At 36.0% G+C, this 15,615-nt stretch overlaps 1 pseudogene; it reads right to left on the bottom strand.

The window, feature by feature from the left end:
* Positions 1–8,202: 8,202 nt before the first annotated feature.
* On the bottom strand, positions 8,203–14,485 carry LOC148790645 (G-type lectin S-receptor-like serine/threonine-protein kinase SD2-5; annotated as a pseudogene).
* Positions 14,486–15,615: the final 1,130 nt, after the last annotated feature.

Here is a 15,615-nt window from a genome sequence, read left to right as displayed (position 1 = left end):
TTTGGGCTTAAAAAATAAGCCCTTCTTTTAAAATAAGCACTTATTTCGGGCTAATTTCCACAATACCAATAAGTGCTTAATGGCCCAAATAAGCACTTATTTTTAAGCACTAAGAGTTGCCACCTCACATGGCTTATCTCCTTTTTTATTACGTTATCCCCCACTTTCTCTTAAATTATCTCTATCTCTCCCTAATTCTTATTTATCTCCTAAATTATCTCTAATTCTTATTTATCATCTCCCCCACTTTTCACCTATATCTATCTAAAGAAAGTTTCAATTAAAACATTTAAAATTTATTTAAGTATTGTAACGAAATTATGTTAATAACTTTAAAATATTTATTAAAAACACAAAAAATAATTATAATAGGATTAAAAATATTCATAATATTAACAATTTTATATTTTTACGAAATTCAAAATAAAATTATGTAATAACAATATAAATTATAATTTTACGGATTATTCAATGAATTTTATACTAAATAATATTTTAAAAACATAAATAAAAAGTATTTAAATAACAAAATATTAAGAGTAGCTAAATAATTATGTAACAAAATACTCAAAATTACATAATAACTTTAAAGATATAAACTTTAAATAACAAAAAATATTAAATATTTTACATATTATTTAAATATTTAAATAAATAATATATATAACATAACTAAATTTTAAATAGTTAAAATAACGAAATTATGTAATAAATTTTAAAATATTTTCTTAAGAGTAGAATAATAATTATAATAAATTTCATAACTTTTGAAATAATAATAATTTTATATTTTAAAAAATTAATAACTAAATTATCTAATAACAATATAAATTATAATTTTATGGATTATTCAATTTAATAACTAAATAATATTTTAAAAACATAAATACAAATTATTTAAATAACAAAATATTAAAAATATCTAAATAATTATCTAACAAAATATTTAAAATTACATAATAACTTTAAAGAAATAAAATTTAAAAAACAAAAAAGATTAATATTTTACATATTATTTAAATAGTTAAAATAAAAAAATTATGTAATAATAGTATTATACTTTCATGGATTATTAAATTTAATAAATAATTAATGTTTTAAAATTTTAAATAATGGTATTATTTAAATAATTAAGTAATATTATAAATAACTATTTTTTAAATACTTTAAATGCCAAAATATTAATAACTAATTCATATCTTATATATTATTTTAAAAACAAAAAATAGATTAAACAATAAAATTATGTTATAACTTAAAAAAAAATTATCAAAAGCACAAAAGTAATTATAACTAGCAGGGCCCCACCCAGTGTACGGGCTGTGGCACCCCTCCTTGTCCCTTGCCCCTATAGTCAAGACACTCTACCCTATCCCCGCCTCGTCCTTGGTGGCGGGGTGGATGGAGGCGAGGCATCCAATGGCGATGGGGAATCCCCACCCCGAGGCAACCACCTAAAAAAATCTTATTTGTGGATATTTTACAAATAGGATTATGGGAAAATGGGGGTATTTTAGGAATTGAATTATGACAATTTGGTGGTATTTTATAAATGAAATTGTGGGATCCTACAATTTTAAGAATATGAGGAAAAACTTAGAGATATTTTAAAAGGCAATATTAAATCTACTGATATTTTACTAATTCACCATCAGGTTTGGGGAATTTTATGCAAACTCCATCCATTATCTATCCTTGATTTGGAGCAAAAATATTTTTCCCATCCCCACTTTGTCTCTTCCCCATCCTTATTTAAGATTCAAAAAAATTGGCCTCGTTCAGGGCAAGGCAAGGTATTATTTATGTTTTATATATTATTTTTAAATAAATTCTAAATGTTTTCAATATAAAAAACTGAATACTAAATCATATTTTAAACATTATCTAAAAAACGAAAAATTGATTAAATAACAAAATTCTACAGTAACTATAATAAGAAAATAAAATATAAATACATGAAAAAATAAATATTATTGAAATAGTGTAAATAGATTAATTAACTTAGATGTATTAAAGTTTTTTATTAGTTATTTATTGTATTTTCATTATAAATATATTTTCAGCAATTGTGTATTTTTGCTATAAATTTTCAATCATTATTGGAGATTGAAATATTGTTATTTGTTAGAGATAATATTATTAATTTAGTTGAAATTAGGAGTGTTCACTAGGCAATTTAGTTCGGTTGGAGATTGTATGGCTAGCCAAAATGATCTAGTTGAGTTAGGGAGTTGGTCACTTGAAACTTATCAACCATTAGTGAAAACTAACCATTGGTTAATTAATAAATGTTCAAATTTTTAATGTTTAGCGTAATTTACACTAATCATTAATGTAATTTAATAAATTTTCATTAAATTTTTACAAAAATTATTTATTCATAAAAGATATTACTAATTAGTATAATTTACTAATTTCTATAAAATTAATAATTATTAACAATTATCAAATAATTCAGGGAAACTCTTTAACTAATAATCCATAATTTTTTAAATAAATAATAATTAAAAATTGCGAAATTAATCTATGAAAACAATAATTATCTAAAAGTATTTAAATAATAGTCCATTATTATTATTCAACTAAACAATTATTAAAAAAAATAGGAAAATTAAATAAAGAAATTAATCTATAAAAATGTTTCATACTTGGTTTTATATTAATTAACAACAAATTATTTACTTTTGAGAAAAATTATTAAATCTATCAACATCGATCTAGACCACTTAGTTGACTTCAACCATACTTGGTTTTATATTAATTAACAACAAATTATTTACTTTTAATTAAAATTAATATAATTTACCATAATTACATTAATATACTATAATTACATCACATTAATTAATAGTAAATAATTTAGGCTTAAAAAGTAAATAATTTACATTAATTCATATTAATTTATTGTTATTGTAAATAACTAGTTTACTATATAGTTTTGCTAATCAACAGCAATTTCAATAATTTTTGGAAATTATCATAAAACATTGGAATTTATTGTTATTTAATTACTAATTGTTAATTAGTTATAGAAATTTATTAGAATTGTACGGATGACAATTTTCCCTATAAAACTAGGACCCTACCCTGCCCCACCCTGAATGGGGCAAGTTTTCTCAAATTTTAAATAGGCATGGGGAAGAGATAGGGTGGGGATGGGGAAAATATTTTTGCTTCAGATTAGGGACGGTGTTTGCATATAATTCCTCAAACCCAATGGTAAATTAGTAAAATATTAGTATTTTTAATATTAATTTTTAAAATATCTCTATTGTTTCCTTATACTCATATAATCATAGGATCTTGCGATTCCATTTATAAAATACCACCAAATTCTCATAATCCTATTTGTAAAATATCTACAAATTAGATTATTTTTAAGTGGTCGCTTCAAGGTGGGGAAAATTTGGGGATTCCCCATCCCTTATAGGGAATAGGTGCCTCACCTTGAACCCACTCCACCACCGGGGACAGGGTGGAGTGTCTTGACTATGACGGCAAAGGACAAAGAAGATGCCCCATCCCGTGCATCGCATGGGACCCTTCTAGTACAACATTTATTGGAAAGAAATTTTCTCCCTTTCAACGAGTTGACATGACCCCACAATACAACCCAACCATGTGTTCAGAACATCTCCCAATAACAAGTATGGGAGATAGTTCCCACTTCCCAATGCAAGTCCGAGTCTCCTACTCACAAGAACTCTGTCCCACATCTACCCACATAATATTGCAGCCACACATGGGAAACATCTAACCTCTTACATAGTATGCACGGGAGATGTTTCCAATTCATTGAGGTAGTGTGTTGTAGGTAGGGGTGATCATTTTTGCCTAGCCCAACTTGGCTTGGGAATTCCGGGCTTGGGCCTAGACCGACATCAGGCCCACAATTTTTTGGGCCAGGCTTGGGCTTAATACTTCAAGCCCAGCCTACATATATTTAAACTTACACATTTTGTGTATAATGTATACATATGCATACATGTTATTTTACATTATATTTTATATTTTATATATAAATGTTATAACATGATATGCATAGTTTATATTATATGTAATATTTTATATTATATAATGTATAAAATAAGTTTATATACATTTTATATCATTTAATATATAAATATATAATGTTTTATATATGAATAATATTAGCCCAGAATTAGGCTTGACCCAGCCCCAGTCGGTATAGACATGAGCTAAGATTTATGTTTCAGGCCCGGAATCCCAGGCGGGCTGAGCCCAGCATGAGCTATAACCCTTATAATAATTGCAAAGCCCGGCCCGTGATCACCCGTAATTGTGGCTTGTGGGTCGAAGTGAGCAGAGTTCTTTTATGTAAGAGATCCGGAGTAATGTGCATGTGGGGCGCAGAATGGGATGTGCTTTTCACACATGGGCGCGTCGCAGGCACATCCACCTTGCATTGGGAACATCTCCCGTCAATAATAACTTATAAGTACGGGATGGTAGGATGTGCGTGTGAGGCGCACTTTTACAACGACCTTCCTGTTCTGATTTTTTTCTCCTTCGCCATCTTCCCCCCGATCCCATTCTGCTACAGCCTACAGTCACCGGCGTGCATGGTAGTCACTGGCGTACATTGACCGTATTCGAAGCTATTCTCCGTCTTCATAGTTTCCGTTCACGTCCAATCCCCCACCTAGTTCTACTGTCATTCTTCAAAGAACCTCACCGCACTTTCATTCCCCTTATTCCTCTTCCCCGCATTCGGTTCCAAGCAAACCGGCGTCCAAGTTCGTCAGTGGTGTACATTGAATGTATATAAAGGTAGTCTCTGTCCAAGTTAATCGCCGTCTGGTTTCAATCACCCTCGTCGTTCCACTGTCATTTTTTAACCTACATTGACCCTCTGCAGGTGTTGCATTCCATCTTCATTCCAGTCACGGTGGATGGTGGTAGTTCGTCTTTGAGGTGATCAACTCCACTGTAGTCGTTCGTCCTCACTGGTGAAGCCTATTCAGAGGTCAGATGTTATAGATTATTCTGGCCATCAACCATGGAGGGGAGTGAAGACAGTGCAAGTTGATGTTACTTGTATTGGAGTAGGTCAAATATCGTATAAATTTTGTTGAATATATTAAGTATACACCAAGCTTTAGATTGAATGGGAATATAAATATACGTTCGGTATTTGGTGTAGATGATTGTGGTGTCTGCGATTGCTGGTTTTGGTAATACAAAATTCATTTGGTTCCAACCGTTAGGGTATTTTTACATCACAGACAATTAATCAATGAAAGATGGAATGTGAGTTTGGGGAAGACAAGGAGAGATTTGCCCCAATATTATATTGGTGTCAGAAGGAATTTTTCCTTCACCCTGCCTTCGATTCCAATGTTTAACATGTCCAAGATGTTAATATTCCTTTGTAAATACGTGTAATCATGTGAAGTAATGTATCATTGATGTGTCTATGCTTTTGTATTTTGGTATTACCTGACATTCAGTTCCCTTGGTGCTTCTGTAAGTGTTGTAATGCTGTGAACAATGGAATAGTATGTTTTGTGTGATATTGTTTAGGTTTGGCAAACATTTGGTGGCGGGTCTTTTGAATTTTCCACCTTCTTGATACACTGAAATGACCCAAAGTAGAAGTTGCATGTGAAGTCATTGATTTGGTCGCCAGTAGGTGGAGTACTTCATGCCCTGGGTGAGTAGAGTTGAAGTTAGACGTGTAATCCTTATTGAAGATATTGTTGAATATATGGAAATTGTTTACTGAATGGATTTCACCATGATTATGTTGTTAAATGATTGAATGAGATAAGGTTATTTGATTGTAAATTGTTGTATATATTTATAATTGGTTATTTCCGTTGTGATGCAGGGAAAAACTTTCTGACAATGGAAACTAGGGGGATTGGCATGAGGTGTTCCACAAGACAGTTCAGGTAATTGCTTGCAAGATTGTCATTGAGACACGAGCATATTGATGTAATCAAAGCCACTTCTTTTGGAACTTTCTTTGCGTCCCACACATCGCTTCAGAAAAGTTTATACTGGAGTTGGTGCAATGTTGGGACTTAGAGCATTGTTGTTTCAATCTTGGTGGGAAATCTATATCGTTTACGAAGTGCGACATTGCTGTGATAATGGGCTTGGGACTACATGGACAACCTGCAAATCTGGACAAGGATATTCCGAAATTAGAGTTCGTCAACCGCTTGTTTAGTACTAGTAAGAAAGTAGCACAACTGAAACTGTATCTGGTGGAGAAGAAGCTATTGGAAACAATGCACAAGCAATCAAAGGAAACCATCAAAGATGTGGTTAAGCTTGCTGATTTTGCATCTTTTTGGTTTAGTATTGTTTCCCCAAAGTGGGCCTAGAGTTAACTGTTTTTGGTGGAATATGTCGATGTCTTGGTGCATATTGGGGATTATAATTATTCATGGGCATGTTGTGTGCATTAATTCCTTGTATGTGCACTTGATAGAGTTGTTAGTGGTGTTCATCTGTCTAATAGCGATGGTCAAAGCATGTATTTGGGGAATTTGTTTGGTTGTGTTGTTGCGCTGTTGGTGGGTGGCTAACTTTGTCATATACTCATATTTATTTGTTCAATTTCTCATATAATATGGTATGGAACAATGTTGTCTGTTATTGGAAAAATAAAATCTTTGATTCCTTTCATTTGTAGGCATGGTTGTACGAGCATAGTACATCATTCAAGCTCACAGACCTAAATGCCATGCCAGACTATTCAGGTGGGGCAATATGGTGGATAGCTGGAGCAATAGTTGTAGGGATTGCTTAAGAAGACTAACTCTGGAATGGCAGGTGCCATTAATGAAGCCTTGTATATTGTGATGATAATATCAGTTGTCATGTCTGGGTGTTCATCTTTCTCTTACCCCTAGTTATGACTATATTATTTATTGTTCAAGTGGTTGATAGTCTGATCCTGGTAGAATATGAATTGGGGTTAGTGAACGTGGATCTCTCAGGGGAGGTGAGGGATAATCCACTTGTAATCTTATCATGAACACCATTTATTACCTTATGCAAATTTTTTCATGGGGCATGTTATTCAACTATGTGTGTCTATATGATTTTAACACGTAGGATATCAATCCCACCACCACTTGTGATGGGCGAGACGTAAAATCCAGGTGGTTGTGTTGATGGTGATTCATTCGTGGAGCATGATGCGGCAAGACTAGTTCGAAGTCTTGAATTGCAGTATGTGTAGAAAATTTGGCTATGTGGATGGTGTGGTTTCACTCATGGTGGGGCTTGTTAGTTTCCTTGTTATGTAGGATCTCTTGCCTATCACCAATGTACCGGCTGATGAGAGGCCAGGCATAGAGCGATGTTCTGGGATTCTGTCACTTCGGAACAAAATCATGGTGCACAAGAGTCAAAAAAAATATTTTGTATTATTTGTGTATTACCCGACTAATGTGGGGAGATGTTCCTGGTGCTATAGGGTGTGTGTCCACGATGTGTTGATTCTATAAGTTCAAGCACTTGACCAGGAAGTCTAGTCAGGTAGGTTCCTATGTGAGGGAGATTGATTGGTTGCAGGATGAGGTTGAACGATTACATGGAACATTGGTAGCTAGTGGCATCGATCCTGATATCTGTCCCGGGTAGAGATATGTTGTTGGTGAGGGGAATGAAATACAGAAGGAAGAGGTACCACCCTTTGAAGATGACACATTGACCTTGCTGCCTATTGGTTTAGATCCCACCTCACCCACTAAGTCATTTGGGGGAAGCATGCTGGCTTCGTGCAAGATTGTTTCACCATGTACTAGTGGTTTGAACATGGACAGACGTGGGCATGTTTTGGGTAAGCGGGAGAGGTTTCTAAGTAGCCTTGTTGTGTCCCTTTTTCGACCCCCCAGGCGGTGATGGGCAGATGGCTAAAAAATTTGTTGTTGCGGCTGGTTCTACATGAGTGCTATGGAAAAAGGTGAAATGAAATCTACTATTTATGCAATTTTATCACTTTGTTGTTTAATCATTATTTCCTTTAATGTGACAGAGAGTGAGTGGGGTATCACTTTGGGCATCATTAAATGAGGAGTGATTGGCTGTGAAGGACGTGGAGTTGGTGAAGAGGTTCTTGCACAAGGATATTAGAGAGTAAGAATTGTATCTTTTTCATTCACCATATTAGTCATTCACCCATGCCACATATATGTTTATCCTTGTGTCTTTGTTGGATAGGGAGGGATCAATATGTATGGAAGACCAATGATCTATCCCTAGACGAAGCTAATCTCCTCTCTATTTTTAACAAGAAGGGATGGTTGTCTGAGGAGGTAAGCACTTATATTTGTGTACTTGTCTGGTATCAAATCAGTTGGTTGTAATTGATGATATATGTATGCCTGCCAAAACTTGATGTGGTATTGTTGTTGCTCGTTTGGAATAGGTTATTGATGCCTATGGTAGCTTACTTAGGCTGAGGGAGCATAACACAGTGTACCTGCATATTTTACCATTTCACCATGAAATGGCCCTTTTGCTATACTGATGTAGCAAATTATTTAAACACAATGGCCAAAAAATGAATGCTCTCTGACGAAGCATGAATTTTATCCATACATTGATGTGAGTTAACGGTATGTTGCATTGCAAGGTTGAACAGCTATCTGTCTTTGTCTAGACACTCTCACACAAGGCAGAGGTTTCCCAATAGGAGTCTGGATTGCTGTCCTGATAGGTTAGACGAAATATTTTTTGATAAGTTAGGTTAGACGAAATATTTTTTGATAAGTTAGGTTAGACGAAATTGGCTTACAGAAGATGTTCACAGGAGCTCCAAGATCCACAGCAACGGAAGGTGTGACCTAATCTATATTCATAAATATGAGAGAAAACTAACTTTATTGATCACTCTGAATAATCTGAACTGCAGAGGAAGGAACTTACCCATATATACCTAGTAATGGCAATTGTTCCATCAAGATTTAGGCACTAGAGGGAAGCTAAGCCAGCTTCATAATGGTGATTACAAATTAATTACAATATACTACTTATGATCTTCAACATTCCCCTTGTTGGAGAGTTATGCCCAATAAAACAGCCAGTCTTGGGCTTTCAGCCTCTAAAAAGCATAAGAAGAAGACCAATCAGGCTAATTCTTTGGTTTTCCTTAACACTAGGTCAAATATGAAGCTTACTTTCCCTATATCCTCCTAAGTCCTACCGAAGTCACTGGCTGACTATTGAGGAAATGCTTCCATAGACCCTTGAAATCAGCATTCATGTGCCAGGACTTACAGACTATTGTTGGTCGTATTTATTCCTTTTGAGGTCATCTTCAGTTCAGAAAATTCATAGTTTGTTCTTGCACGATTACCACCCACCCCACCTTTCCATTCTCAAGTATGTTAAAAGTGGCATGAGTATCTGCATTGCCACTGACCTTGCATGGCTGTCGTACATGATAGTTGTGCATGAATTGCATGATGAAGACAAATTGTTACAGTAGTTAATATAAAATTTTAATTATTGGGTTGCATAAGATTAGCTCTAATGTATCAACTTGACATGAATTGCAACTCCGGAGGGTCTTAGCATGGAACTCTGTTTAAACGTTAAAGTTGGAACCTTGTCTAATTCGTCATTATCATCTAAGCCACGTCCCAGCTATATGGGGTTGGCCACATGAATCCTTTTTTGCCATTCCATTCTGTTCAGTGTCAAATTCATTGTTAATTATGAGCACTTAAATCATTTCTTACTACTTCAACCTATGTCCTTTTTGATCTGCCACAAGCCCTTTTAGCTGCTTAAGCTTGCAACAGATTGTTTCTAATTATTACATATAATTTGGGTAAATTTCTGAAACCTCCCCTGAAGTTTGGTATTACAATCACCTCCCCTGAACTCTTTGACACAGTTGCGAGTAGATCCCTTCTATTAGAATCCTCTAATAAAGGCATGAAAATGTCCAAAATACCCATGCAATTACTATTGAGGCTGGTTTCTACAGAAAGAAAAAACAATACAAACTTTATAAACTATAAAAAAAAAAGAATTTAAAGTTGCAACTTTACCTTTGAGTGATTGATATGAAGGGTAAATTTGGAAAATAAATCTATTTTAGAAAAGAGATTGGAAGGGTTTGGGCTAGCCATTCATATGAGGTGAAAATTTAGAAAATAAACATTTTGATCAAAAGTAACTGAATGGGTATTTTGAACATTTTTGTGCCTTTTATTAGAGGATTCTAATAAAGGGGGTATATTTGCAACTGTGTCAAAAGGTTCAGGGGAGCCAATTGCAATGACCAAACTACAGGGGAGGTTTCAGAAACAGTCAGAAACTTCAGGGGAGGTTTCAGCAGTTTACCCCATATAATTTTTTGAGTACTACTTGAACCTAGGATTGGATCCACTTGAAAAGCTCTATATGCCCTTATGCATGCATTGCAGCACCAAGCCATAGACACTCCATGTCTTTGCCCCTGCTTTGCTTTTTCTTAATATGTATAGTCCTAAACCACAACCATAAAGAACTACAGTCACCAAAGACCAGCTTCTGTTCTCTAGTTTCTTAAAGTTCATAATGGCTTATGCTTCCTAGGATAGCACCAGAAGCATGAGCATCTAGAATGCCACGTGCTTAGCATATTATCAATTGATTTTGGGAATTAGCATATATGAATTGACTTTGGGAACCCAGATACAATACTCAACAGCTCAACACCAAAAATGCATACTATCTAGGTTATGATGACACCAAACCTGCTAATATTTTTCAATAACAGCTACTGTAGTTGGATAAATATTTTCTAGATATTCACCACAATTACATGGAAGACAACATAGAGAAATCTCTTGACAGGAATGAAAATGAAGTCCTAATAGTTTCTCTATCTCTAAGCTTTCTGTAAGACCTTTGGGGCTGGTTTTGGTCTTCCTGAGAAAAGCTTGCTGGAATTCCTGTTGGCCACTTTTCCTTGCTTCATCTCTCTGGCTAACTAAGGTAGTGAAAAGCAGGGGACAAGAGCAGCAATATCAAACTGAAAATCTTTAACATACCAAGACAACATATTAGACAAAGATAATTCTTCAAATAAGCCTGCTTGCATCCAATTGGTCTTGATAACTGCATTACTGCACCATCATTATTGATATGATGGGACTAATGGGCACTTTGAAAGTGTACTACCATGGGTTGGGAGGCTATGGAATGAAATAAAGTCATATTCAAGAGTTCATTGTTTGGATAATCATTTTAAATCTCTTCTCTAGTAAATTCTTCAAACATTGTATTAACCAATTAACTTTCTTGAATCCTGATACATGGTGGAAGTGGAACAAACACGTGCACCCAATCATGTCAATGTTTTAGTAACCATGTTCTACTCATTATTCTGTTGGCATTTGTAAATTACCAAATTCCTGGCTAAATCAGACCTCATTTCTGGATCATTGATCATTCCTAAAACAGTTGAGTTTGCTTGTTTGGATGACTATAAAATTAGTAATGAAATATGCCCATTCAATTATACAGAACTTTGTTCAGTGTTGTCTAGAGCATTTTGAACAGAGCTAGAGAACAACTTCTGGGTACCAGACTCAATAAAGGCAAGCAGAGCAATTAAAGAAAAGTAGATGACCGTCAGGCAAATTTGATGCTGAGTTACTGATCATATTAGCCTTTTCCATTTGGAAAGTTTAAGTGAGATGGACGACTCTTCTAAGTGATTGCTTTAGTTAAATGTCAAACAATTTGAGGAGATTTGAGTGTGTCAAAAGAAAAGGTCATTGGAATTATGATTTTGCAATCTATTCTGTTACTAAGGACCCTGGAAAATCAAATATTGGCTATTATCATCCTTAGTTTCAAAAATAGAATGATAGTGTACAGTTCCTCTAAAATGAAGTGAAACAAAAATCAGGTAATTATGATTTGGTGGTGCTCCAGCAACTGCAAAACTCCAAAACTAAAGAAATGGCTAAATTGAATCTGTATTCTTATGAAAGTTTATAATTCAAAACATTAAATAAAAAGAATCAGGAAGAGAAACCAGAAGCAATGAATGGTATAAAGAGCCCATGCCTTAATTAGACTGATAACTGAGGAAATATCTAGCAAGAAACAAACCAAAATGTAAAGCACTATAGTTGGAGAAGCTGTATCAAGAATTTTAGTCTTCACCCATATTATTAAGGAACAATATATGTACACCTCAAAGTTGTCATTCCAAGAGTATATTTTGTGGTTTAATATCCAAGTGCACTATTCTCTGCCTGCAATGTTCATGTAGATAGGCTAGCCCCTTGGCCATATCAAAGATGATATTCCTTCTAGTTTGCCAATCAAGAGAGAATTCTTGGTTTCTGGAGAAGATCCATTTATCTAGAGAACCATTGCACATGTACTCATAAACTAAAAGCCGGTGTGATTTCTTCCAACAAAATCCAATCAGTCTTACTAAATTAACGTGGTGAATGCTCCCAATTGTCTCAACCTCGGCTAATAATGACTTCTTATTCACTTGCCCTAAACCATCCAAGCACTTCACTGCAACTTTGGTTCCATTCCCCAGAGTCCCTTCAAAAACTGATCCAAATCCTCCTTTTCCAAGCTTCCTGTTAAAATTCTCTGTTGCATTTCTCAGATCTTCATAAGAAAATCTCATAGGCATTCCCGATAGTTGATGTAAATCATCCTCTTCATCTTCTTCGCCATCCTTTCTCTTCCTATAAAGAATAAACCATATGCTAATTACAAGAATAACAGCAAAGAAACCTGCAGGACTAGATCCCAATATTATTGCAATCTGGCTTGTTTTCTTTTCCGGAAAGGATGGTGTGGGAGTAACATGTGATGAGGGAGGCACTGAAGCCGGTAATATCTGCACCTTAATGAACGCAAATGAATTATAAAAGTAGCGCTTATCGTTGTGATTGTTTATTAGTGAAAAGAGTTGGGATGGTAAAAAGCAAATCCCAATCGAGTCATTATCAGTGAATCGAAAAAACAAAGCGGCCTTGCAAGAACAGTTCTTCAAACAAGCCTTTTTGCAGTTTTCCATAGTAGCACCATAAAAGTGAAGTAATGTCCGCGAACTCTATAAGCCTGTGATACTGTGAAGCTTCACAAGCCAAGGGAATACTTTCGGAACAGCCCAGATTGGGTTGCATATAAGCCAATTGCCTGAAATAGGTATCGTTGATGCTGATTCCTCGGGACAACTGCATTGCCGCCCATCTGAGCAAATACCATATTTCCCACACTGTAGGGTAATCACACTCCACGATAATCTTTCAACAAATCAGCTACTTCCTTCCACCCAAATCATACTGTCGGCTCATAAACTCTCAAATGCCCGTCCGAACCCAACTTCATGTATTGAATTGATGACGACGCCGTAGGCCCAGTTATAATATCATCTGGCTTGTTTGGTTCGGAAGACAATGTGTACAGAGCCAGACTTCCATTCAGGAATCTCGCATAGCTCGGCTCTTTGTTCTTCTTGGTGCCAAACGTCCTTTCGAAATAGATCTGCGGAGGATCGGACTCAGCCTGAGCAAACAAACCTGAGTAAGTGATAGCACACCTTGAGTCTAGTTTGAAGCGGATATGCTAGCAGTGAGCTTCTGCCCCTCCGCCAAAGTCTGCCCAGGGACCAAACAATCGGTTGGGTGATCGAAAGACTGCCAGACGGTATTGTTGCTTCTGTCGAAGAGCACGAGGTTTCCTGTTGCAGTCGTGTTTAAGCCTGCTACAGACTTACCAGTTGTATTTGTCGAACAAACAACCGTACCATCAACGTCTTTTAAGATCAAATCTCCATCTGCCGTGAGGTTCAAGGTTGCATTTAATTTAACAGGGTGGTCTCGATTGGCAGACCAGACTACCTGTGGGAAGTCCACATTAATCCTTGTAAAGTTGTAATGACAGCTCCACTGTTAACGAAGATAATGAAGACAGCAAAATAGGCGGAATCACAAGTATCGTTGCAGAAGAAGCCACAGGCAAATCGGTAGCCGGTTACTGCTGGAATTCTGAGAAGGGACCTCACCTTGGACCCATCGCCAAAAGTCACATAATGGGAAAGGTTGTCGTTGTTGGTCCAAGAAGTGGAGAGATTGGCAACAGGGGAATCGAGAGCATTAATTGAATAAAAAGAAGAGATCAAAAGAGTCAATAGGTGAAGAACAATGAAATTAAACAGGGTGCACCTCAAGTTCATTATTTACTCAGATAGGAAGGATTCAGAATGAAGTGAAAGGAAGAACTTAACAGGGACGAATGGGTTTCCAAGATTGAAATCAAATTACAGTTGTTTATTATGAAGCTTGAGGAGGTAATGCTGGCTTTTGAAGAGTTTTGAAGACGTTTGGAGCAGGTGAATGGGCTACACCCCGATTTAGATTCATTGACCTCGTTTTCCATTTCTTTGTTAAAGAAGATCCTCCTTGTTCACCTAATAATGACAAAATAATGCAAACCCAACGGCAAACTGTTGCAACTTTCAATCTCCTTGGCTCCCCCAAACAGCGCAACCCACATGCACGTTTCAGCGTGCATTGGATTTTTTTGGGAATTGCTATTTATTTATGGTTTTATCCTATACATTTTAAGTTTTAACTAACCACTTCAACGAACAATCTATTAACAAAGCAGTTCATGCTAGCAGATACAATTGCAACTTGCAATATGCAAGTACATGATCAGATGGAGGGCTTGGCTTATGCATTGGAATTGTTATTTATTTATGGTTTTATATTTAAAAAGTTACCCCTTCAACAAACAACTCATTAACAAATAAGTATATCCTCTTCTCTTAATTGAAAAAAATAAAATCTATATGAGTGGACACGACACAAGAGGCATTTTGTCTCCCACCATCTTTCAAAATGAGAGAGAGAGAGAGAGAGGAGCCCAGCTCCTCTCAACAAAAAAAGTTCCAACGCTCTTCCAACATGATTCGACAGATTCCAACGAGAGAGAGAGAGAAATAAAATACTTAAGCTATGGCTACTATTAAGATACCCCAAGTTTTACATCACTTGATTGTTCTTTAAATTTTCAAAATAAAACCAATAAATTACAATTGAAATTTTTAGAACAAAACCTGATGAAGGAAGATTTGGCCCGACCTTGTAATCACTCAACACGTGGCAAAGACAAATAGCTCGCCACAACAGCGCACCCAAGGCGCAAGCACCAAAGGGAGGAAACCAGCAGTCCGAACTTCCTACTAGGAGCCTGAACTCCCTACGAGGAGTCCGACCTCCCTACTAAGAGCTCAATCTCCCTACTAAGAGCCCGAACTCCCTACGAGGAGCCCGAACTCTCCCTTAGGCCCCGAGCCACACAAGCCAGTGACTCGAACTGGCTCGCCTCATGGCAGTTCGGGACACTCCCCTATCCGAATTCAAGACTTCACCTCACTCGCCACTCCAGCACTTCGCCTCCAGGACGTCGAACTTAACAAACATACCATACCTGACATCGAGGAGGTTCGTATCCAAGGGCGGCGCACCTGACTGACTTGGGATCTGACGCTTGACAGCCGCACTTCAACGGTCACCTACCACCGCCACCTGCCATCGTCATTGCCAGTCGCAGAGACGGTTCCGACAAAAGGGAGCAGTGGCGGTTCTGTCCAACAGA

Source organism: Nelumbo nucifera, chromosome 6 (assembly GCF_055504915.1).
Source record: "Nelumbo nucifera cultivar China Antique chromosome 6, China Antique-T2T, whole genome shotgun sequence".
In the NCBI taxonomy this organism is placed as follows: Eukaryota; Viridiplantae; Streptophyta; class Magnoliopsida; order Proteales; family Nelumbonaceae; genus Nelumbo; species Nelumbo nucifera.
The sequence above is the reverse complement of the archived record's forward strand: the minus strand, read 5'-3'. Positions and strand labels throughout refer to the sequence as shown.